Source organism: Myiozetetes cayanensis, unplaced genomic scaffold, assembly GCF_022539395.1.
Source record: "Myiozetetes cayanensis isolate MyiCay16 unplaced genomic scaffold, myiCay2020 scf1, whole genome shotgun sequence".
In the NCBI taxonomy this organism is placed as follows: Eukaryota; Metazoa; Chordata; class Aves; order Passeriformes; family Tyrannidae; genus Myiozetetes; species Myiozetetes cayanensis.
In genome coordinates this window covers 143,639,570-143,663,811 of record NW_026086604.1, presented here as the reverse complement: position 1 = coordinate 143,663,811, position 24,242 = coordinate 143,639,570, and positions in this window count along the sequence as shown.

Below are 24,242 nucleotides of genomic sequence, written 5' to 3'. Positions count from 1 at the left end.
AAAGCCAGTTCGTGCACATTGTTCACTGGCTGAGCACTTTTAGGCTAAAAGTTTTATGGGTAGGTGTCCAAAACAAGAAGCCACAAAAAAGATTCTTGTTGTATTTTTTAACTTATAACTTGTAGCTTTTTAGCTAATGAGTAATAATATTCTTGGAAAATATGGAAGAACAACCCCACGTGCCATTTTTCTCCCCAGGACTGACCCCTTGCTCACACTTTCAGAAGTACTTCTGGTGTCACTTGCCACCTTCAGTCCCTGCCAGAACACACTCCAAACACCACAGTTTTGAGCCACAGATTTTCTCAGCACCTTCTTCACTTCCCAAGCTCAGTAAATCCAATGCATGCACGTGGAGTCCAGCTGCTATCAAGGAAAATATAAATATGGAAAGCCTACTACAAGAGATGTAGACCAGCAGTTCCCAGGCTTGCAGTCAGTATATGAACATATGGTGGCTGGCTGCTTTAAAACTTCAGAACTCGCTCACTCTGCAGAGTGCTAAAAACAGACACTTTTCTGTGTACAACTCTGACAGCTTTAATTTCAATAGTGTGTAGAGGGAAAGAGGGAAACACACACCTCTTCATCCCTCATCCTCCCTGACCAGTGGATTGCACTTGTTCAGCACTTCGACTGGTCTGGATTGTTTGGGGAGGTGTCCCTGCACTGGGATGAGCTGCATTTGGCACTGCCAGTCCCGTGGGGCTGCTGCTGTTTGTGCCACTAACACCCTGTTACCTAAAGGCAAATGTCTTCTTCGAGACAGGAACCTTTGGAGTAATGAAAAACAAAAAAAAAAGAATACAGATTCAGGCACTGTTGCTGCTTTTGGAAAAGCACAGGGCTAAGATCCTCACTAACTTATCCCATCACATCGTGGTGCAGAAGCTCATGGTTCGAATGTTTAAAAAAGTTGAATCATATGAGTACAGAGTCTCTCAAATGGTTAATGGAGCCCTCAGGGGCTGTTGAAGAGGAACACTGGGTATTTAGATGAATATTGAGTTTATTGAGAAGACACAGGAAGGACAGACCTCAGCTCTGTCTGCTCTCATGTTGTTTCAGCTCTGGAATATTTCCCTCCAGCACCTCAAGTCCTAAGAAGCTTCTGCTACAAATGGTAGCATCCCAAAAGATTGCACAGGGAGATTGGGCTTTGCCAGTGGGGGGGAAAAAGAAAAAGAAAAAGAAAAAAGAAAAAGAAAAAGAAAAAGAAAAAGAAAAAGAAAAAGAAAAAGAAAAAGAAAAAGAAAAAGAAAAAGAAAAAGAAAAAGAAAAAGAAAAAGAAAAAGAAAAAGAAAAAGAAAAAGAAAAAAGAAAAAAGAAAAAGAAAAAGAAAAAGAAAAAGAAAAAGAAAAAGAAAAAGAAAAGGAATGCTGAAGTTGTCTCCTGCTTGTTGCACTCAGACTTTTGCCCCTCTGCACCTCTACCAGCCTGCAGAGGTGGCACACAGAGATGTGCCCTGTTGGGGACACCTCCATGGGGACAAAAGCCGCAGCAAATCCAGCTCAGTTTGCAGTGGGATCTGGTGTTCTGGCTTTGGGCCATCCTCCCCTCCAAGCAAAACAACTTCACCTTATCTTCCATGAAAGGAATTGAATGAGATGTTCATCCGGCAGGTAAGGAACATTTTACAGCTGTGAATCACGACTGTGTGAGACAGATAATTAAGCAAATAGAAAAATTAAGTGTTAAAAAGACACCATGCCTAGAAATGAGGGCAAAGAACAAGGGGAGACTGGAAAAGTCTTGCTTGAAGTTTTTCAAATGGCAATGATAGAGGGGAGGGGAGGGGAAGGAAGGGGAGGGGATATTTCTTAGGTGGTTGGTTTTGCTCATCAGTATCATCAATCAAAAACTGTCAGAGAACACCAATTACACATCATATGGGCTTTGGAGAGTTTAAGCGACTTCTGCAACCTTTACATTTTGATGCTGTGCTAAGCCAGAGGCACCTTTTGGAGAACAGTCCTGCCTCCAGGCATCTCCCTGGGGAGCCTTGTTTCCTATCAGGCTGAAACAGCCTGTTCTTCTTCTGGAGAATACAATTCACTTTGTCTGCCTGGGGCTTTTGAGTCTCTCATGTCTCATCCAGGGCTGGCCAAAATGTGGTCTTATTAGAATTGGGTAAAGCTGATCACAGAGTCTTTGCTTTTTCAAGCTGTTAATTTGCTCCTTTGCTCAAGAGCTTCAAGGTGAACCTTGGCCTGGAACAAAGCTCAGAGCCCCATCTGTTCCTAGCTCTGAACATCACGTGTGTGTGGGGGATGTGGCTGTTGCTGGATGTGCTGGTGGAGACTTCACACAGGAGGAGCCAATGTCTTGGGCCCACCAAACCAGAGGGAGTGCATCTGCAGGGCTGAAGAACTCATGAAACTCAACACATCAAACACCACACGGCCAGCTTTCCCCTGCTCTACCTGTCAGCCTGCCAGGAGCTCTCTGCTTCTCATCACAAGGGCCAGACCTGGCACCACGATGGGGAAGGGACTGTGACTCTGCAGACTGGGACTGGGACTTTGAGAGATGCTCAGAGATATTACCTGTAATAAACTACATATATTTTGAAGGGATTTTTTGTTAAGCTTAGTAAAACTTCAGGGCATTGATGTGTGATTTCCATGTGTATTTCCCACATAGCTGTTAGCTGTAATAAACTACATATATTTTGAAGGGATTTTTTGTTAAACTTAGTAAAAAATCTCTTCAAAATATACGTAGTTTATTACATTACCCACCCGCCCTTCCATTTGTTTCATATTTTACCTTCCCTCTCTTGCATTTATCCCAGTCAAAACTCACTCACTTTTAACTCTGATTTTCAAAAATCCATTGGTATCTTTCAGTGAGTGCTTGCCAGCATTTCAGGGGCATTGAATCATCTAAGCACATCTGTCCATCCCTTTCTCCGCCTCTCATGACCCAGTACAAATCTCACCACACAAGATTAGACACAGACCCCTGTTCAACATATGTCCTTTTACTGTTATTGCTGTATGTGACTGCAAACTATGTCCAGGTTTCCTACAGGGTGCCTTGCCACAGTCAGGTTTTACAATGAAGTTACACTTTCTCACATGTCCCCTGACATTCTTCTTTAAAGGGTTAAGGTGCCCGTGCCTTAAAACACTTTAAAAAGCAACTTTATCTATTTAAATAGTAATGGCATTTAAAAAAAAAAAAAAGTGGATGAAATTGAGGCCTTATTGAAAAAAATGGGAGTTTTATCCCTGACATCAGCCAAGCTAGGGTTTTACCCAGTATCTGAGTGAGGGAGTGCAGATGAGCCGATAACAGAAATGAGCCAGCTGTGAAAGCTGGATCTACAACCTCAGCTTGAACTCCCCACGCCCCACAAAGGTTACAGCGTGGCTCTGCCTCTAATTGCTGTAAGAACTGCTATCCTGCTGCCCACACCTCCTGCTATTCCATCACTGAAAGAAGGACACTTCTGAAATAAATGAAAGGAAAAAAAAAAAAAAAGAAAAGGCACAACACCAAAACCCACATGTATTATCCTGCACTTATATTATGCACTTATGAAACGAGAAGGTTATTACCACAGAGAGGAATTAAGCCACAATGCTGATGCTCTGTCTCGCTGAGGGTTTGCAAGAGTGGTAATTAAGACAAGCACTTTCTGCATAAGAGAGCTCTTGTGCTGCAGAGGAAGAAAAAAAACATTTCTGCTCATTTTAATCAGGCGCTGATGGATGGTATTAATCAGATATGATAACGTGTCAGGCAGAGCTCCCATAGCTGCTGGATAATCCCAGCACAGGCACTTCCAGTCTAGACCACTGCCCACACCACTGGAGAAGCACACAGAGGCTTCAGTGGGCACTGAACTGTTTTAGATCTCTTAGGACAGGGAAACACTAACCCCACTGCTCATCTTTTTAAACATTTCCAGCATTTTTTTGGAACCCAGACACCAAACCCTGAAATCTCTGTGCATACGTGAACAAAAAATCTCTTTCCCCAAGTGATGCTGCTCCTCCCCATGGGCAAAAATCACTGGAGCAAATTTCAAAGCCAGTCACACAAGCTGGACACATCTCTGCAGAGAAGGTTGACTTGAAGGAATTTATGTGGTGAGTGCTGCTTTCCCAGATGGTCCTTGTCCACCCCCACGAGCAGCCTGGCCTTGGGAGGCCACAATGTCATCAGGAGCAGTGTGGTGCTTTGAAGGTCTCTTCACTCTTGCCTACACCACAGCACTGGGAGCTTTCACCCCTAGAAGGCAGGGGAATCTCCGTGTTACAGTCACAGAAACAGCATGGCAAGGATAAAGTCTCTGCAGCACGTTCAGTGCCAGGAATACCCTTTGTGCTAAGCTGAGGTGACCTGGGAGGACTGGGGTGAGCAGGTGACTCATCACACAACAGCTGGACCACATACAAAACAGCCTCCAGTGCTACAGCCCATGACGGGCACCAGGGCTCAACCCAAAACCTGTTGAAGGTCACTGAGTGCTTCAGAGGTTTCCATCTGCTTGGCGTCTTTTGAGGCTGGAAAAAGAAGTGCAGAAGGCACATAACTGGGGCTGGTAGGAATGATCTCCACTGTGCTGGAGGGCAAGTGGTGAGAGAGAGTAGAAAACAGTTCAGACCTGGGGGCCTCAAACCCAGATGCCTAATCCTGCTCATCTGTTTATCCACAGTGCTATCTTTTCAGGGTCTGAGGGGTTTTGGTACAAGCAAAACTGTGAAGATGTGCAGACAGTGAGAGAAAGCTGAGCTTCCTTCTTCAGAAAACGCTTCCTTTGCATCATCTGCTTCTGTAAAAGTTGGAAATTATTTTTCTTGTCCTCCTGCTTGTCCAAAATCAGCAGGAGAATTTCTCCAGCATCTGTGTCCTTTGGACATCATGGGCAGCTTTCACTTTATTTTCAAGAACATCTTTAAAATGCAGGGAGATAGAACAGCCCCCCCAAGACGTGCCTCAGCAGAGGGTCAGGCTGGGTGACAGAGGCAAAATATCAGGCTCGGTGCAAACACACGTGCCCTGTGGTCCTGCTCAGCAGCCCTCGACCTGCAGCTGCCAGAGCTCAGAGCCACAGCTGGGGGGAGTAAAAGAGAAAAAAAGTGGTGCTTCTTTGAGCGAAAAAGAGCCTCCCAAGGACACAGATGTTATTTTGAAGAGTGGAGCAGGAAAAGCCGTGGGGTCTTGCTTTAGTGTGCTGCTCATTGCCAAAGGCACCCTTCAAAGGAAGAGAAAGGACCTTTGGAAAGCACAGGATGGGCAGCCCCTGCTCCAGGTGATTGTCACCAAGAGCAGCTCTGTATCGCCCCTCAAGGCAAGACAAGGTTTTTGGAAGGGACTGGGATTTTGGAAAGCAATATCTTTCCCACTGCTCCACTCCCAACCGACTTCAATCATCTGTCAAGGACAATAATTAAGTGATTTGTTGAAGGTGAACTCAAGGTGGCCAGGTTGTGCCCTGGTGCAGGTGCTGGGAGGGTGAAATGCTCCTGGCAGTGCTCATGGGGACACGTGGCTGGATTGGAGCAATATCTGCCTGGCCCTGCCTGCTGCTGCTGGATGACAGCCCATGCATCCTGTTCTGAAACAAGATGTTAAGGGAGCTTAAATACCACAGCAATGTGTTGGTCATAGGTAGAGTAGACTGACCAAACTGCAAAGGTCTTGGTCTTGAGTTAAGGAAGTACATAAATGCCAGGGACAGCTTGTAGAGCAGTTCCATATGCCTATTCCTGTAGATACAGTGTCCAGCTGTAAGTCCATGGTGGAACTAGGGCAATTTCAGAAGCAAGACTTGGAAGCAAGGCTTGAAAGCAAGACCCTGGTACTGAGCCCACCATGGGATTCCTGTCCCACTGGGGTGAGCGGAAGGTGATGGATAGAGGCACCATCTAAATCTCTCTGAGCAGAATGAGGAACCTCCAGCACATGATTACAGACACAACCTCATCAGCATTGTGACTGTCACAGGGACTGGAAAAACACAGATAAAGAACACAGTTGGTGTCTCCAAGGGGGTGGATTTGTTACTGCTTGGGTAAAATTTCTAAGCAGAAGTCAAGCAGAGAGACAAAAGGTTAAGAAAAAATGCCAGTGCCCATGCAGGTTGGCTTTTGGTCGGTTCAGATCTGCCTTTTGTGGGATGTCTTCTACTTACTATGAAGAAAAAAGAAAAAAATATCACAAACTCCAGCGTGGTTTTGACTTTTAGCCAGCTCTTAGGGAGACCGTGGGTTTCACTTTCATCATGTTGATTTTTACAAGCCCACAAGGACAGTAGAGGGTCTGACAGCAGAGGCTGCAGTTCCTGCCTTTTCCCCAGACAGGGACAGAAGATCATCCAAAGCTCTGGGATAGTGAAGGCTAGTGTTAGATACATCCACAAGGACTTTCTGCCCAGCCTCTGTTGTGTGCTGGGAGGTGACAAAGGAGCCAACACTCTATCCCCAGCCTGCAGCTGCACAGCAAAGTGCAGCTTGTTGGAAGGAAACTGAACTGTCGGTACCAAGTGACAGCACTGCACGTGTGTCCTTCCCAGGGACAGGGGTGGAGAGGAAGAGGGACTCATATTTCCCAGATGTTTAATTGTCTGCTCTTAAGTGCTCCAATGCAAGAGCTATAGAGACTAAAACCTTGAAGCATGGGAATAACTGAGAGCAGCCTTTGCTTTTATGGAAAGCGTAAACAAACAAACAAACCAAAAACCTTTAAAAAAGCAACAGCAAAGAAGTCCAAGGTTCCTGGCCAATACATGTGATTTCAAAGGCTGGATTTCTTTTTGTCTTAAACCAAGGTTGAATCTCTCTCAGAGTTATTGTTTAGAATATAGTCTTGCCCTGAAAGAGGGTATATCTGCCTTTCCATGCCAGCAAAAAAAAAATGTTGCTATTGACATGTCATTGGAGGTGCTAGACAAAAGTAAGCACTGCCTGTAAATAAGCTGCCTCAATAATTAATTGCCAGCACAGACAGCACAATAGAAAAGCTTCAGAAATAAGTTATTGCAAGTACAATTTCAAACTAACAGTGCATGAATAGCTTCTGAAAAAAGCCTCTAAAAAGCAGACCCTGAGTTTCAGAGAGATGTAAAACACCATCTATCAACTTGTCTCTGCTCTCTGACTGAAAGGCCTCAGCCTTTTCCACTTTAGGAGAGGCAACACAGCCCAGAAATGAGCTCTGTCAACAGCCCATGGTTGGCAAAGAGGAAAAAAAAAAAAAGAAGAAAAAAAAAAAAAGAGTTCAAATTAGCAGGGATAAGTAAGCAGTGGCGTGGTCATAGGGAGCAGGGAAGAGGAGGGAAATGGGGAGAGGGGTGTGGATGGATGGATGGATGGATGGATGGATGGATGGATGGATGGATGTGGTCTGTGAACGTGCTCAGTGAGATGTATCATACAGTGAGAGCAGCCACATGCCAGCCACAAGCATCCTTTGCTGTGGGAAGTTTTATCCAGCAGCAACGGGAAGAAAAAGATGGTGAGGAAAGCAGGACCTCTTTAGGCCCTGTTAGAAAGCATAGACTTTATCTGCACCCTCCCCTGAGAAGTGGCTTATGGAGAGGACAAGTTTTATCAAGGCTGGTCTGCCACACACTTGGCCTCACCAGAGGAACACCTCAACAGTCTCTCTATCCCTCAAACTGCAGCCAGAGATGTATCCCAAGATGTCAGGACAGCAGACTTTGGCACAGTCTTTATGCAGGGAAAGGCACTGGCCTGGTTACATACATGGCTGTGTACATCTGCACCCAAAAGCCAAACTGTTTGAAACAAGGTACAGAAGGTAAGAATTTGAGGTGGTCAATGCCCCAGGCCTGTCAGTGTTTGAGAGGCATTTGGACAATGCCCTTAATAACATGCTTTAATTTTGGTCAGCCCTGAACTGGTCAGGCAGTTGACCTAGAAGACTGATGTAGAACTTTTCCAACTGAAGTATTGTATTGTATTGTATTGTATTGTATTCTATTCTTATTCTTGTTCTTATTCTTATTCTTATTCTTATTCTACCCTCCCCTACTCTATCCTATCCTATTCTATGATTTAGGACAATTCATAGCTCACTTTAGGCTGTCAATAGCAATTATGGGAGAGATGGCAGTGAAAGCAAGTGGGGAGAGGAAAATATAAATAAAATATTTAAAAAAAATAGAAACACACTCATTCAAGAAAAAGTTATAATTCCCATATAAAGGAAAGAAGATGTAATGGTGCACATCAAACTAAGGAATTATCCTGCAGACTGACTAGTGGCTCATTAAATTTCTTACTTAGCATACATTAACTGAGCTGCAACTGGCATTTCCCTATGCTGGCATTACACAAACCTCTGTCCCTCAGCAGTGAGAAAAATGCTACAAAATAGAGCAAGACAGCTTTATTGTACCCTGCACCCACCATGAGATGCGGCCAGAGTCAGAGGACAGCCCAGGCTCGGGGTCAGCTGCACGTGAGGCTGCGGCTGAGAGATCCCTGCTCAGGGTCACAGCCCCAGCACAGAGTGCAGCACAGGCCCCATCATGTGCAGCCCTCAGGCAAAAGGCCACAATCTCTCCATGACACGGCAGGGGGGTCACACTGATGGGTTTTCAGTGGCTGTGGATGAGGTGTGAGCCGAGGAGCGTGTTCTGACCTGACCACCCTGCTTGTGAGAGCCGGAGCACAGAGGTCAAATAAAAACTCTTCTGGTTCACAGGTCTATTTTGTGACTGGGGATTCATTCCTTAGCAGTTTTGCTGAGGACAGTAGAACTGTATCAGGATGCAGCGCTCCATGGCTGTATGCCACCAGCATAGCTCTAGGATAACACATCAATACACCTCTCTCTACACACACACACTTCCACACCCTAAAGTCTGATGGGATCCAGACAAGAAGTTAAGATATTTCAGGTTTTAAACACTTTGAAGTGTCTTTTTTTTTTTTTTTTTTTCCTAGAAACACCAAGCCAGAGGCTGACATCACCAGCAGAGCCAACAAAAGATCTCCTAGTAGTCTGAGCTAGGAACAGGAGGTGGAAAGCAGCCAACCACGTTGGGAAGCCCAAAGATCAGATGATAAAACTGTTCTATTGCCCTTCCAGGTTTACATCCTACTAGTGCAGCTCTGCTCTTCCATGTCACTGGGGCAAGTTTAAAAGCAAAAGTGCTGAGTGGAGGCACACCTGTGTTTTCACCTTTCTAGGGCATTTCATGGTCTCTGGCACTCAGCATATCCACGGTTACAACAAAACAACACCAGCCACAGCCTGACACCAACAGATGGGCAGAAAGTCCTTCACAAGGCCTCCAGAGAGCACCCCACAAATGGCAATTACTGCTTTTAGAAAAGGATTAGTGGGTAATGGTAGAAAAGTGCCCACGCAGGAGCTGACGGCTGCTGTTATGGAAAACTCTCCCCCCTGGTTTGCTTCGGTTCAGTTTCAAGGAGCCTTTGGGAGAACGATGCTGTCACGATGCTGGAGTTCAAATGGAGATAATTGCTGAATCATAGCAAACATTTCACTTAAAAGTGAGCTTCATTCTAAATTAAAGAGACAGATGGGATTAGACTATTTTTTCTGAATTTTCGTCAGTTAAATTACACATTCCGCTATCAAATGGTGTAATTCTTAATCAATACTTAAAGCTTTAAAGTAAGTATATGTATTGGATATGTTTTTGCATTTTTTTCCATCCTTTGCAGCTAAATTTAAAATGTCAAGAAAACTTGACTGAAAAGCTCTCCATCATGCATTTTTGTCCCCCTACATTAGGATTAAAAGTAAAACACTCAGCTGGATCTGCAACTCAATAAGAAAGCCCAAGCACTCTGGAAATCTTGATCCCACCACATGCCTTTCCCAAAAAAAGTGGATATCCTGCAGGAAGGGATCATCCCATTGGTGTTCAGAGTGTGTATCTCCAGCAAAGATGGCAGGACAGACCCCACCACGAACCACAGGAAGGGTCATGACAGTATCCCAAGGCATGTCCCTCCATCTGTCTGGACTCCCTGAAAAAGTTTTTGTTGCCAAAATGATCTCTTCTGTACTGTACACAATCTTTTCTGAATAATTACCCCAAATCTACCGTTTGGGTAAAACAATTCCCATCCCTAAAAGCCATAAAATGTCCCTGGGACAAGAAAAGCCATCCAGCTGAAAGGCCCTTGAGCGAAGCTCTGCGATGCTCAGCTGAAGCACTGCAGGGCAAGAGAACCAGTCACCGCTTCCCAGAGATTGATGTTCCTCCAGTCCCAACCTTCAAGGTCAGCTAAAGTTTTCAGAATGTACTTGGCAAAAGTTGTGCAGCTCTCACAAGCAGCTGCCTCTCTGGGGCCTGGCTCGTCTGAAGAGTGTGCTGTAACCTTCAGCCTGTCTGGATGTCTGATTCCCTGCTTGGATCCTGTTATCATTACTCACTGGGGAGACCAGGTATGTTTGAAGGAAGCCAAGTCTTCCACCTTGTCAGCTCTGAAATATGTTGCCTGAGGCTGCCCAGGCTCTTGTTATTCCTTATTCCGTATGTGGGGTAAGGCTACCTGCAGCTCTCACCCTCTTTGCTGCACAGATGGATTTGTCCTTTGACCACTGCTGTTTGCAGAGAGGGGAGAGTTGTCTGCAGCATTGGACAGGAACAGCCTTTGTTCCTGTTCTGGACAACACAATGTTGCCCAGACTTGCAGGACCACAAAAGGACAGAGGGTCCATTGCCCAGTGAAACCTGGCAGTGAAGCTGCTCTGCAGCTGGATGTGCCTCTCTAATTCCCCCCCCCCCAGCTTGTTCTCTTTTCATCTTTGGTCATCCAAGTGCCACTGCCATCCCATGTCCTCTCGCAGTGCATCTCTAAGAAAAGAGGGGTTGCTGTCAGATGAAATCACCACCAACCAAAGCCTCACCCCACACCAGCACCCTCCCTCCTGACGGCGAGGCACCAGCTCCGGGATTTGACATCTCTGCCACAGCCCAATTCTGAGCTGCACATCGCCTTGAACGAGCTCCTGGCACTGCAGCCCTTGGAACATATGTCTGCACTGCAGGATGCCTGGGAGCAGGGACGTGTCAGGACTCCAGAGCACCACTCCAAATGCAGCCAGCAGTAGGGCTGGGAGACATGAGGGCTGATGTTCCCAGACTGTGGCCAGCACTGGGCACCCTCCTCCAGAGCCGCTGGCATTGGGCACCCCAGAAGGGATAAAATAAGGGAGATGGATGTCAGCAGGGACCCATCCTGGCGCCTGTGCAGGTCAGAGCCACGTGTGGTCTGGCAAATGCAAGTGTGCATTCTGTGGCAGCAAAGCCAGGAAGGAGGATGGGCCTGACCCAGGAAAGCAGTGCCCTGAGCCCCAACCCTGGGAGCAAGTTCTGCTCTCTCACATTCAGGTAAATGCCCTGGCTGTGCCCAGGAGATTTGGGCGCCGCCAGCACTGGTATGGACTCAAGGAGAAGCAGCGTTTGGACACCTGATGTCCAAGTTTTGTTGCCTGCTTCCCCCTTGCCACGTGGCCCAGGCTTTCCCAGGGTGCCTCTGCAGGAGGGGGTGAAATGGGGTGAAATCCACACATGCTGCAGTGTGGGGGAACCCAGGCACTGAAGCTGAAGAGAGCTCCCAGGAGGGGGTGAGAAGCTCTCATGAACATCCAGGTGCCAAAAGCCATAGCCAGGGAGAGGCTGCATTGCTGTGAGGGTGTCACAGGAGTGGTGCATCAGCATGGGGGTAGAGGGAGAGGCACCCCAGACAGGGGTCTCTGGGAGAGTGAGCAGACTCAGGCACATGGTAGGAGAATGTCACCATCCTGTGACACAGGACCACCAGTGCTGCTGGATACTTATTCACGCAGTAGGGGCTGCCAGGAGGTCACTTCATTCCAGGTTGTAGGAGAAAAGCAGGGAAGCAGAGCTCTACCTCACATATCGCAGCGCATATCTCACCTGGGAAACTTTTCTTTTATAAAGAAGTCCTGGGAAAAGAAAAAAGCTTTAGGTTCAACGGCTGTTTCCCTTGTAAAACCACATCCAAGCCTTTCCGAGGGGTTTGCTGCGGCTCCATCTAGTGGGAATCTGCTGCATTGGGCCACCTCCGGGAGCACAAGGTCCCTGTCAGACCAGAGCTGTAAAACACGAGGGGTGGGACAGAGGGAAGGCTCCAGGACAGCCCCGGCTGCTGGGACGGAAGGGAGCAGCCGAGCTCCGACCTCCACTTGAACCGCGATACCCACAGAGGCTCTGGGCAGGCGGGAGGATGCTCACCAGAGCTGGAAAAAGCAACGCAGGAATTCAGATCTTACCACTCAGCTGGCCCTGAATGTCTGCACAAACCACGGAGTTTGTGGTCCTGCTCCATCCTGATGCAGACAAACTGTGAGCCTGCCTCGATGGAGTTCAGGCAAGGATTTGAGTGGAGAGTTCTTCACCTTCCTCTGCTTCAGTGAGCCAGTCACTGCCTGCTCCTTCCCTCCCCTCCCATTCTGGGGAGCTTAGCAGCTCCCTACTGAGTCCCTGATTTTCAAATTTCATTTAATTAGTGTTAAAAATGCCTGAAAAACAAACGATTAGATAAGAAAGTAAATCTTTAAACCCAGGGGAACTTTTTTACACCTCACTGGCTTCAACTCACTGTCTACAAGTCCCACTACCATACCAACAGTCAAACAAACAGGTTAAAGACCAGCTCAGCCACAGGGCAAGAAAAATTGTGTGTTCTCCTAAAGATAGAAAAGAGATACCACATGAGAAAGAGAGGGATATAGGGGTGGGGTGTTACTTATGTTTTAGCTAAACAAGGCTTATGCAATGTTCCTTGCAGTGACATGTGCAATTTTCCTGCATGTCCTCCCTCCCTCAGCCCTGACAGTCCTGACTCACCTCTCAGTGTTAGCAGAGATTACAGTCGCAAAGACACAGAGCTATGAGCTGTGTGAAAACAGGTGCTCACATCAAACTATAGTCTTAAATGTCCTCATGGAAAGACAGCAGCATTCCCTGCATATCTATGAATTTACACAGGAGAAAGTCCCCTGGAAAGCAGGTGATGTTTGCTCTGCTGTTTCAGAATCCATGTATTTCTCATGGAGTGTGCAGAGAGATGAGATCAGCTTTCACCTGGCTTGGTACCATCACTCCAGTTTTGAATAGGAAGGGAAAAGTCAGGCGAGTAAATCAAATTCATGGGCACAAATTCCTGACATCCCTGGTTTGGCCCATAAACTCCCTCTCCCCACATTCTGAACCTTGCACAGATGTAAGAGCTGCTGCTTCACACTCAGTAGAGATGAGTAAGCTCAGGTTTAGCATAGAAGACCCCAATTCACCCACACACCTCAAGAGCGGTACCAGCACCCCATCATGAGGTGTTTGGTGCCACTGTTTGGAAAGGGTTTGTAACCTCAGGATGCTGCAGTGCTGTTGGAGAGGAACTGTGTGAGGACAGCAGAGAGGACTCAGCACCACACCCGGCACTTTCCTCAAGGAGCATGTCAATGAAGTGAGTCTGGCCCCAGCCTGCCCTGGGAAGCACCAGGAACACGGTGTGACCAGAGGGAAAACTCCCGGAGAAACACTGGCTTGTGAGACGTCTCGGCTGAGGTTTGAGCAGGGGCTGTGCAGAGGGATTGGATGCCCAGGCTCCAGGTCCACACTGGCATTGTCACAGGCAGCTCTCAGAAGGCAGCTCAGCCACCTGACCTGAAGGCTCAGCAGTTCAGTGAAGACCCTCTCCCAAAACACATCTGCTTCTCCGAATGCCACCCCAACAAAATCTTAACTGGGAACAGCATCAGTTGGTGAGGCATCAGCAGGACTCTTTTTATGCAGCCTTAAAAGCAGCGCCTGGGCTGTTGTGGTTCGTGGTGGAGAAATGCCACACACTGCCCAAGTTCCCTTGGGGTGAGCAAAGTGAGGACAAGGTGCCCTTTCATACAGGGTAGGTGATGTCATTCCCACATGTTAGTGGCTTCACTACACCTCAGTTCTCCCCTGGAAAGGGATTCTGTGGAAATAAACCCCTGGAAGCTGTGGCAGCATCGGGGCAGGAAAATAATAATTTTCCTCATATTCAGAAGAGGAAAAATCAAGCATCCTCACTTGTATCAGCAATAGTGTGGCCAGCAGGACCAGGGCAGGGACCAGCCCCCTGTACTGGGCACTGCTGAGGTTGCACCTCAAGTCCTGTGTTGAGTTTTGGGCCCTCACTAACAAGAAAAACATTTGAGGCAACGGAGCTGGTGAAGGGTCTGGAGCACAAGTCTTACGAGGAGCAGCCGAGGGAGCTGGGGGTGTTTAGCCTGGAGAAAAGGAGTCTCTCTTCTCGCTCCCTACAATTCCCTGAAAGGAGGTTGTAGCCAGGCGGATGGCTGTCTCCTCTCCCAAGTAACAAGCCGTAGGACAAGACCAAATGGCCTCAAGTTGTGGCAGGGATGTAGATGGGATATTAGGAAAAAAAATCCTCAGCGAAAGGGCTGTCAGGCATCGAAAGAGGCTGCCGAGGGGCAGCGGGGGAAGGCGGTACCGAGGGTGTTTTCCAGCGCGGACGATCCCGCGGCTCTGGACCAGGGGGCGACAGAGGCCGCGCGGAGCGGCAGCGCAGGGAGCCGGGAATCCCGGCTCCATCCCGCCGGGATGGGGTTCCTGGCACACGCCCCGCTGCAGCCGGCACCCAACAGCTCCCCAGGACCTCATCACCCCGCTGGTTTTCCCTTTTCCCCGCTCCCCACCAGCCACCGTCTGGGGATGCGCATCCTGGAGGGAAGCGGGATTGCGGAGACCGGAGTGAGAGGGCTGGGAGCAAGAAGAGACACGGGCTACTGCGAGTGTCCACTGGGATACATCCCAGTTCAGAGCTCCCCGGCAGTGACACACCTACACTCTCACCTCTCCCTGTCTCACAGCACGCTGTTGTGCGTTATCCGCACGAGTATTCCAGGAGTCAGGCTCTGTCCCTCGGTGTCCGCACAGAGCAGGCTGTTGGCCTTAGTTCTTCAGGCATCCACAAAGACACTGCCCTTTCCAGCCCAGTCCAGAGATCAGCTCTGTGCTCTGATTTTCTGGTTTTACTGCACAGCATTGCCCTTTTGAGACTTGAGGTCCAAACAAGTTCCAGCACTTCTCGTTTCTTTCCTAATTCCTTTGTCTGTGGCTCTTTCAATTCCTATCATAAAATAAAAAAGAAACCTGGAAAACCCATCCCAATGAAGGGAGGTGAGACAGAAGAAACTTTTTGCAGGTGTTTGTGATTGAAGCTTTACAGGCAGGGGCTGCAAAGCACAAATCCAGGTATTTCCTCCAATGATGTTTTCATGGAGGTGACCAAATGCCTTAATGACTGATGCAATGAAAAGCTGTTGACTTAATAATTCCTTTTACTTTTACCTTTCTTTCAGAGAAGCAGCTTTGACTTACATTCTGGAGTCACTGTTTTCCATTTGCCTCATCAGCGCTGATTTTGGAGTGGATCCTTTCCTCCTGTGGGGAATCAGGGAATAATCTCCAGCAGCTGCTGTGCATGTCCTGGCTTATCAGAGAGAGTGATCCCACCTGTATCACATCCAGGGCTGCTGGGCTGTGGGTGTTACAGCCTGTACTTTGAGTACCAAACAAGCAACTACTCCAGTTAATAAAAAACAATTATGGATTACTCTGAAAACTGAAGACTCCCTTCTTTTTGCCAACAGGAGGGACAAGATACTTGCAGAAATTTTTTTTCTTTTTTTTTTTTTTTTTTAGGTTGAATGAGTACAATGTACAATTTAATTCATGTTCATGAAAAGAAGTCAGATGGGTCTGGTTTTGGATAGCCAAAACTTCTGAGGAAGAAAAACTGTCTGTGAATTCCAAATAAAAGCAAACAATTGCAGTGACCCAGATGTTCCTGTCCCTCAGAGGTACAGGGTGGGAACTCAGAGACTTCAGATGTGAAGTGATGCTCTGCAAAGATTCTCATAAACAGGATGAACCCACAGCTTCCTGAAGACACAAGTTCCAAGTATTCCCACCAACCCTGGAATGGTTCCTTCATTGTGATGCTCATTCTTGTGAAAATTGATCTTGCTTTTTGAGTAAGCCTAATTCATGGTATAGGCTACAAATGACAACTCCCTTTATATTAATTTTCTTCTCTTCCATTTTTATTTCATGGTTATATGAAATAGTTATGCATAGGAGACTGTTCTTGTGTCTCTCAGCATCCTCACAGCTTCAAAATTGCCTCTTGAAGCAGAATTATTTAAAGTTATGAAAACACAGTTTAAGAAAGCCATGATGTGACCTGCAATGTCTTCATAAATGACTAAGAGCAATCTGAAAAGCAGCAGCAGTACATTTGTACAGACGAAATTACACGTGAATATGTTTTTAATGTTTTATTCATAGCTGCACCACTCTGACAAATTATAGGGTACAAACTGTGTGACAAGACGTAATTAGGAGCACTAGTTATTTTAATTAAGGTGTATTATTAGATATAGTATTTCAGATCCTCAGAGATGCAGCAGTGTGTCTCTAAAGGGCTGTATGCAAAACATCCTCTCAACGTACGAGAAATCTTCTTCACGTGCTGTAACTCCTGTGCAAAACATACCAGCAGAGGAAAACAACTACCTCTTGTAAGTGTTTAGGAAATATTGCTTTGCTGGTGAACATGAGAAACAGAGTCTCACGGGGGAAAATATTGCTGTAACTCAGGGATTGAATAAGCGGCAGGAGAGGCTCTCAGCTTCTGACATAATCCACACTGATGGTGAAAAAGTTTTGCTGCTTGGTGATGTGGGGACACCCCTTACTGGCCACAGATGTCTCACCTCTGGGCTGGCATCAGGCTGTGGTGAGGGGCAATGCAGGGAAAGGTGAGTCCTGCTGAGTGGCTTCAGTTCTGCCCACTCAAGGGACACGTGGACCTGGTCTGGCAGGTGAGAGCTCCAGTCATGGCTGACCCAGCCACCAGGTGCTCTGTGTTTTGTCCCTTCAAATGCATGTTCCCTCTAGATGAGGGAACAGGTGAGTTTTCCAGTGCTTCTTTTGCAGGCTTAGAGGGCACAATTGTCTGTGCACATCTTTCTCTGGTGTCAAATAAAATTTCTGCCTAATACAGGCTGAGCTCAGAGCCGTTGCCTGGGGAGGTGAGACACCATTGTGCTTTTGTTTTCTGGTGTTCCCAGCTGAACAGGTAGAGGAAAAACTTCACACTCCAAAGTCTACCCATCCACCTACATCTGGCTTTCCACCTGCTGAGGCTGCATTGTCTGGATTTCGGCATCCTTGTCTGGATTTCGGCAGCATTCCTGGGGTTGGCAGCTGCCGCCCTGCCTGTGTCCTGGTCCCAAACTGCCTCCCGTGCCCAGGCTGCTCCTGGGACAACAAGGGCGGATGAACCACCTGGCACAAGGAATCTCCTCAGGTAAAGCCACTGCTGTATGGAATGGTACTGCAAGGTCAGCTCAAATAAAGTGTCATTTACAGGGAGAGGTAAATAGCTAAAAATGGAGCAGTTGCACCAAAAGCTGAACTTGGACAATCTTTTACCCCACAGCTCAGATTATTAAATCCATATCTAGAAATCCTAAAGCCACAAAATTGAGCTCTGAAGCAGGGACTGGGAGGAGCCTGGCACTGAGCAAACAGGCAGAATCAGGACCCTGCCAGCATCCTCCTTCTGCTGTTTCTACAGAAGAGCTGTATCTCTTCATCCAAGTTTTGGCCCATAATCAGTTGACTTTGAGATGCCACACTGGGATGATGAGATTCCTCCTGGAATGCCCAAGGACTTTTTAACTCTTTTTAACAATATTTCAAACATCCTGTCATTTTAAACCACTGTGGGAAAGTTGCAGTAGTTAATCATCTCTTCCATGAGTGGAAAAAAATGACAAGAACTATCTCTAGAGAAAGTTTCCATCCCTGAAGGTCAGAAACACTGCCATCTCTTTGCAAGAAACATCAGAAGGAAGGAGATCTCTGAATTTTAATGCATGTTTCTGCATGTGATAAAGCCCATGTGAGAAGATGGCAGTGGGGCTGCTGCCTGTGTGGACCACTGAAGATTTGTGTTCGCAGGGGAAGGAGAGGACAGACAAAGGTTACAGCAAAAGTCAGGGATGTCCTTTATAATATCCACTCTCAGCACACACCGAAGCAGCACTGCCTGAGCTCCACTCTGGGTTATTGCAGCAACACTCAGCCAGTGCAATCCCACCCCAGCACTGCTGCTCCAGCCCCTTTGCCGTGACCTTTGGGGTTGATTTGTGGATTGGGAAGAAGGAGCTGCCGAGAGCAGCCATCGAGTCCTCATCTTTGTTCTGCTTTCATGTTTATAGTCATTGTTTTCTTGCAAACATGGGTACTGAGGGGCCAGGCTGGCCAGGCAGGCATGAAGGCTCCCCACACCTGACACATGATATCATATAATCTTGACTCCCTCACCTTTAAAACCCGACCTGATTAATTAGACTAAAAAACCACAGGTGTCTGCCGGGTAGGTTCTGACACCCAGGAGGGAGCCTGGCTGGATGCAGGTCGAGGCAAGGTGATCTGTGGAGTGATTCTTGAGCTAAATAAACAGCAAAACAGGGCAGATGAGCTGCTCTCCAGGTGCACAGCCAGTCTGGGCAGCGTTTGATTGTGTGAGAAGCTGCAAAGGGTCAGCAACAAACAGTATCAGGGCACAGGCAGATGGGAGCAGGGATTCATCCCTGGGACCATCTGAAGGAAGGAATTATGCCTTAAGACAAGTGTTCTGGTAAACAGGAATGATCTGTGGTATGCTGTTACGATGTTTACTCCAACTTTCAGCTCGTTCCACTTTTATTAACACTAAACCAGGAGTAAATATGTGCAAGTGGCTTTGTTAAAATGCAACCATGGATATCAGGAGCAGAGCTCTGACGTGTGAGCATCTCTCCCCGATTTTACCAGGAGGTTTCTGCAGGGCAAGGGGGATTCCAGAGATCCCATGGGAGGAGGCTGCTCCTCAGCTCCCACACCGCGCCCCTGGTGGGAGCACACGGCATTCCCCGGCTCAATCTCCTGCTCTAACAAAGGGACTAAAATCAATCGTACTGAAAAAGAGAAGTCAAATTAGGGCAGTCCCTATTAATGTGCTGCTTATTAAACGGAGAGGAAAGGCTTTTCACAGCCACCTACGCAGATGCACACATCCGCAATTATCTTTTTAAATTCTAAATCAAAGCAAATTAGCAGTCTAGAGCTGAGCAGTAAACATGATTTGATTAGGCATTTCATACCCAGGATACAACAGGATTTTACTTTTTTTTTTTCAAGAACTCAATTACCATCATGATCCTGTGTTCTCTGTGTTATGAAGAGCTCACTGCCCAGGGTGACAGCTCAGCACATGGGGTCAGCTTTTCAAAACTCTCCTTTAGCCCTGGCACACTGAGTGGATACTGAGACAGCAAGGGCTGGCAGCTCAGCAGCTCAGCCCTGCTGAGAAGGACCTGGGGGTACACTGGGAGATGAAAAATTGGACATGACCCAGCAGTGTGCATTTGTAGCCCAGAAAGCCAACTGCATCCTGGGCTGCATCACAAGCAGCGTGGCCAGGACGTTGAGGGAAGTGGTTCTCTCCCTCTGTTCTGTTCTGAGACCTCATCTGCATCCACCTCTAGGACCCTTAGAACAAGAAATACCTGGACCTGTTAGGCCTCTCCTGTAAAGAGGTGAAGAAACATTTTATGGTGAGACACTGGAACAGATTGCCCAGACAAGCTGTAGATTCTCAATCACTGGAAGTGTTTTAGGCCAGGTTGGATGGGGCTTTGGGTAACCTGTTTTGGTGAAAGATGTACCTGCCCATGGCAGGGGGTTTGGACTATATGGTCTTTAAGGGCTTTTCCAACCAAATCATTCTGTGATTCTAAGAATAACACAGACTCCTTGGTTCTCTAATTCTTATTTAAAAACCTGTTTCTATAACTGTGGCTGATGAGAAGAGCTTGAAAACATGCTTGAAGCTTAAGCCCCCAAAATGAAATGGCAAAAAATATGTTTTAAATGTCATAAAACCCAAATCAGCCTCTGGATCCTAAGCTCTCCAGGGTTGCAATAGCAGGTGCTGGTGTTCACATGACTCAAGTAAACCAAGTAATTTCAGATGGTGCTTGCACAGACAGCCCCATCTGCCTGATGCTGCCAGACCAACAGAGAAGACTGAGGGTCCAGAGGAACTTTGCAGTGACTTTGTCCATCGCTAAGGTCATGAGTTTGTGCTCAAGAACTATATGGCAGATGAACTTAAACATGAGACACAAGGGTGTGTCTTTGGGAGACTCAGCATACAAACGTTTCAACAGTTAAATATGCAGCATTAGTAACTGTTTAATGCTCATTAGCATTGAATTAATATATTCAATTCAGAGGGACATTCGTGTCCAGGAAACATCACACACTTAGAATTGTTGTGATGGGGAATATATAAACAGTAAATCTGTTATAAGCCTGTCTGTAAAGGGCTTGCTGCTCACTGACTTTCCATTTACTCCAAACTCGAAGCAGGAGGTGAACATCAGGAACACAGTGTTCTGCCAGGCTAAGCAGAGCCTAAGAAAATCAACAAACAAAACAAACCAGCATCATCAGACTCATTATAGCCATGCCAGAGCACCTCCACGACACAGTTTGGTCCCTCCAAGCACTTTTTTCTGTGCTGTCCTAAAGAAAAACCCTCTTGTGCTCAGTGCTGCCTATAACAAGAGTGTTTGGCCATGAGGAGCACGAGGAGCACCAAGCCAAATGTGACAAGCACAGCTGGGAGGAGAAGTGGGGTGTAGATGACAGATGGATCACAGATGTGCCATGATTCCTGTCCTTCCAGAAGGGAGCGTCCTTGCCCCTGCCATGACCACAAAGCACAAATGATCTCGGGTTCCTTGTCAGAAGCCACAGGACCCTGGGGCAGATGTTATTAGCCTTCTTTAATGCTGCTGAGTTATCAGTGTGAGCTTTCCTCCTTGCTGAAACCGGGATTCACTGAGAACTGGCAGAGCACACAGAACCTCAAGGGAAGTCAGCAATGAAAACAGAGGTCTGGCTCTGAACATCTGCAGCCACAAAACACACATTTTGGAAGAAAATTGCCATGAAGGGTAAAAATTAATCAGGAGTAGTGAGTTGAGTTAATGCAGGAGGGTGGGAGCAGGTGGCTGTGGCTCTCTCTGGATTGCTCATTGTCAGGCTGTCCCTCTGGTACCTGGGTAACCCCAGCTCCAGGGCTTCTGGTGTAGGTCTAAGTTTGGGGATAATCACAAGAGGTCAGTGCAGCTACTCACATGCTTCATGTTAAACATGTGTTTTCGCTCCCCAGGGACTGAAGTTACCTGGGCTTTCTTCACTGTATTCATTCATGAGCTAAAGGGCAAAACCCAGGGAGACCAACTTCAGTCTTTGATAAACATATTAAATTATCTCTCTAATATGTCTCTATGTAGCACAAAAGGGCTTACTGCTTTCCTAAATATCCAGGGAGCCACCACACTCACCACAGCAAAGCTAACCAGACTTTCTGCAGGAAGAAGTGAAGCAGCACTGAGTGCAACAGCTCCTTCAACCTCCTTTGTCATTTCCAAATTTGATGAGCAGAGAATCCCAGGAATCATGTTTTTCCCACTATGAAACATAACCCAGTGCCAGCTGGTGTTTGGTATGGATGTTTCTCATAGGGGAAGGAGTGGATTTAAGTCTTTATAGGTAGAAAAAGAGTTCAGTTTCTGCCTTTATGTTTCCCATGCTGAGCTTAAGAATTTTACAGGATGGTGCTATCAGAGCTGTCATTTTCCTGGCAGTCCTATGAAGGACACACCTCTCCTTACAACTCTTTTTTCTTAGATCTTAGAGGCTGCTTAGGACAGAAACTTCACCTGTGCTCAGCATGGCTGTTTTGCAGCTTGTATGGGGAGGGAGGGTGATGAATTTCTGAAGAACTATGTAACTGAAGGTTAAACAACTAATAACACCAGTTACATCACCTAAATAAATGGCTGAACTACCCTTAAGTGCTGCACGATCTGCTCGTGATGTTGCTAGAGGTGCTACAGGAAGGAGCTGGTAAGTGAGCACTTATGCCTAGTGTGGTGCTTGGGGAAAAAACTAACTTGGAAAGTTTCTTTCCTTATTTGTTCTGAGTTTGGATAAACTGCAGTGTTTCAGCAGTTATGAAGTGATGCTGCTGCAAAACTGGAAACAACAATTCCCATTTCAGTTTCCCCACATTGAGCACGTTTGATTATAGTGGCACAAAATGATTTGTTTCTGCTTTGTTTTCTCAATTAGTTTCATATCAATTACTTTATTATTTGATACTTTAATAATTCATTTTGCCTTCCTAGTTGAAAAGCCCCAAACTGGTTTCATCAAAATCGAGTTTCTTGCAATATACTTCAATTTATATGGAATAATTTGCTAATTTATCAGCTCCCAGAGGCTCCTAGCCTTACAAAATCACACACCCCCCCCATTTTTGGGCAGGGTATGTTTTCTTTGATTGCTCAGAAGCACCAGCACGAAATTTCCACTCCTTCTTGCTATTATCCCTGCCACTCTTTCAAAGCAAGCAGGGTAGGACTATACCTCCATTGGATGCTCAGCTGTTCCAGCTGCAGGCTGAGGACCAGTGGCTCCGTTCCTGGGAGCCATCTCAGCACATCCCATCACATCTCCTGCATTCCCTTGCCCTTGCTGGCCCAGCTATTGATCTCAACATTTCATTTAGCCCTTACACCTTTCTGGGTTCTTACAAAGTCCCTGGGTCTCACATCTGTGTAAGAATGGGGTTTATAATGGCTCTGTAAATAGTTTATCATTTGAAATGATCTGCAGAGAAAGGCAGAGCAGCTCCAGCCCCTGGACAGGTTTTATTCTCTCACTCTCTTATTGCTCATGAGCGACTGATGCTCCCAGGGGTTCCCACAGCCCAGCTCAGTGAATTGGGGAGCAAATATGTTGGGAGAGGTGATGTCATTCACTCAATCAGTTGATGTCACCAGATAAAAGAGGCAAGTTTTCAATCACAAAACCCTTCCTTCAGGTTCAGGTGAGATTCAGAGCTTGGCCACTTTGATCATCTCTTCGAGGAAGATATTGTCTCTCCTTGTAAAGCTTTTTCTAGGTTTCTTTGTTATCACAGCTGTAATAGTGCTTCCAAGGCACATTCCAAAATATTGGCAGTTCACCACAAATGTAAACAAATGGATCTTTGATGGAGTTTGCATTCAATCAGTTTGAATTTCAGGTATTTTGGTGCCTAACAGCAAGGTGAATCAGAGCAGTTTACAGATATTCTTTTCTTCTACCTACCTTCTGTCCCCAAGATGAAGAGAGATACTTCTGTAATAACTTTTGTTATTACATTGTCTGTTCCACGGGAGTAGAAATGCGGGTCACAATAAAAAACTTCCTGGGATGGTCAGAGAGGAAATGAAGCCACATCAGTCACTGCTGACAGAGAGGGAAAGGCTCCACGAAACAGACTTGTTGAGATGTTCATTGCAAAGGCACTCTGGAGAAGCTGCCTGGTGAGCAAGTGCTCCATTTCTACTCCAGAGCCGTGCCATGACCCCACGTTCACGTGTGGAATGGGAAGCTGAAGAGCCCAGATGGAAATGAGAGGGTTTAGAGACCGACTGGAGGCCAAGGACACAAAATATATTGCTTTTAATGCCCCCAATAGCATTTTTAATATCCTGGATAGTTTTTACGTTGTGCTGGGTCAGAAAGGCAGCGGCACTGGGGAGGCCAGGTAAAGCAGGATACAGCCCAACAGCAGCTACAGTCTGGAGTTACATTCATGGCTGTTGCAACCTTTTTTGGGCAGAGAGGGAAAAGAAGGAGTCAGAGGTGAAAGCACCGTGGAATGAGAGGGGAAGGAGCACTGGACTGACCAACACACTCACTGCTGGTATTGTCAGGGAGATGGAAGTCTTGCTCTCCTTCAGTTCAGGTAGAGTCAGATGGGTTTGTTGTGTCTGGAAATCTGCTGGAGAGGTGATTTAAACTGCCTTGGACCACAGCTACTCTGAATTCTCCCCTTAGGTGATGTGAACTCGAACTGTCAAGCCCCTCAGCTAAAGGATGCTGGAAGAGGAGGAAGATTTCTGTGTTTTGATTCTCCCCTTTTCCTCCCAGAGCATTTCATTCACATCTGCAGAGTCCCTCCACCACAAAACTGCACTTGTCTGTAGTATCTCTGCAGCCACAGCAACGCTCAGGTTTGGGTGCTGGGCGAGTCACCACTGCAGGGCTCTGTGGATGCACTTCCCCAGAGCAGAACTGT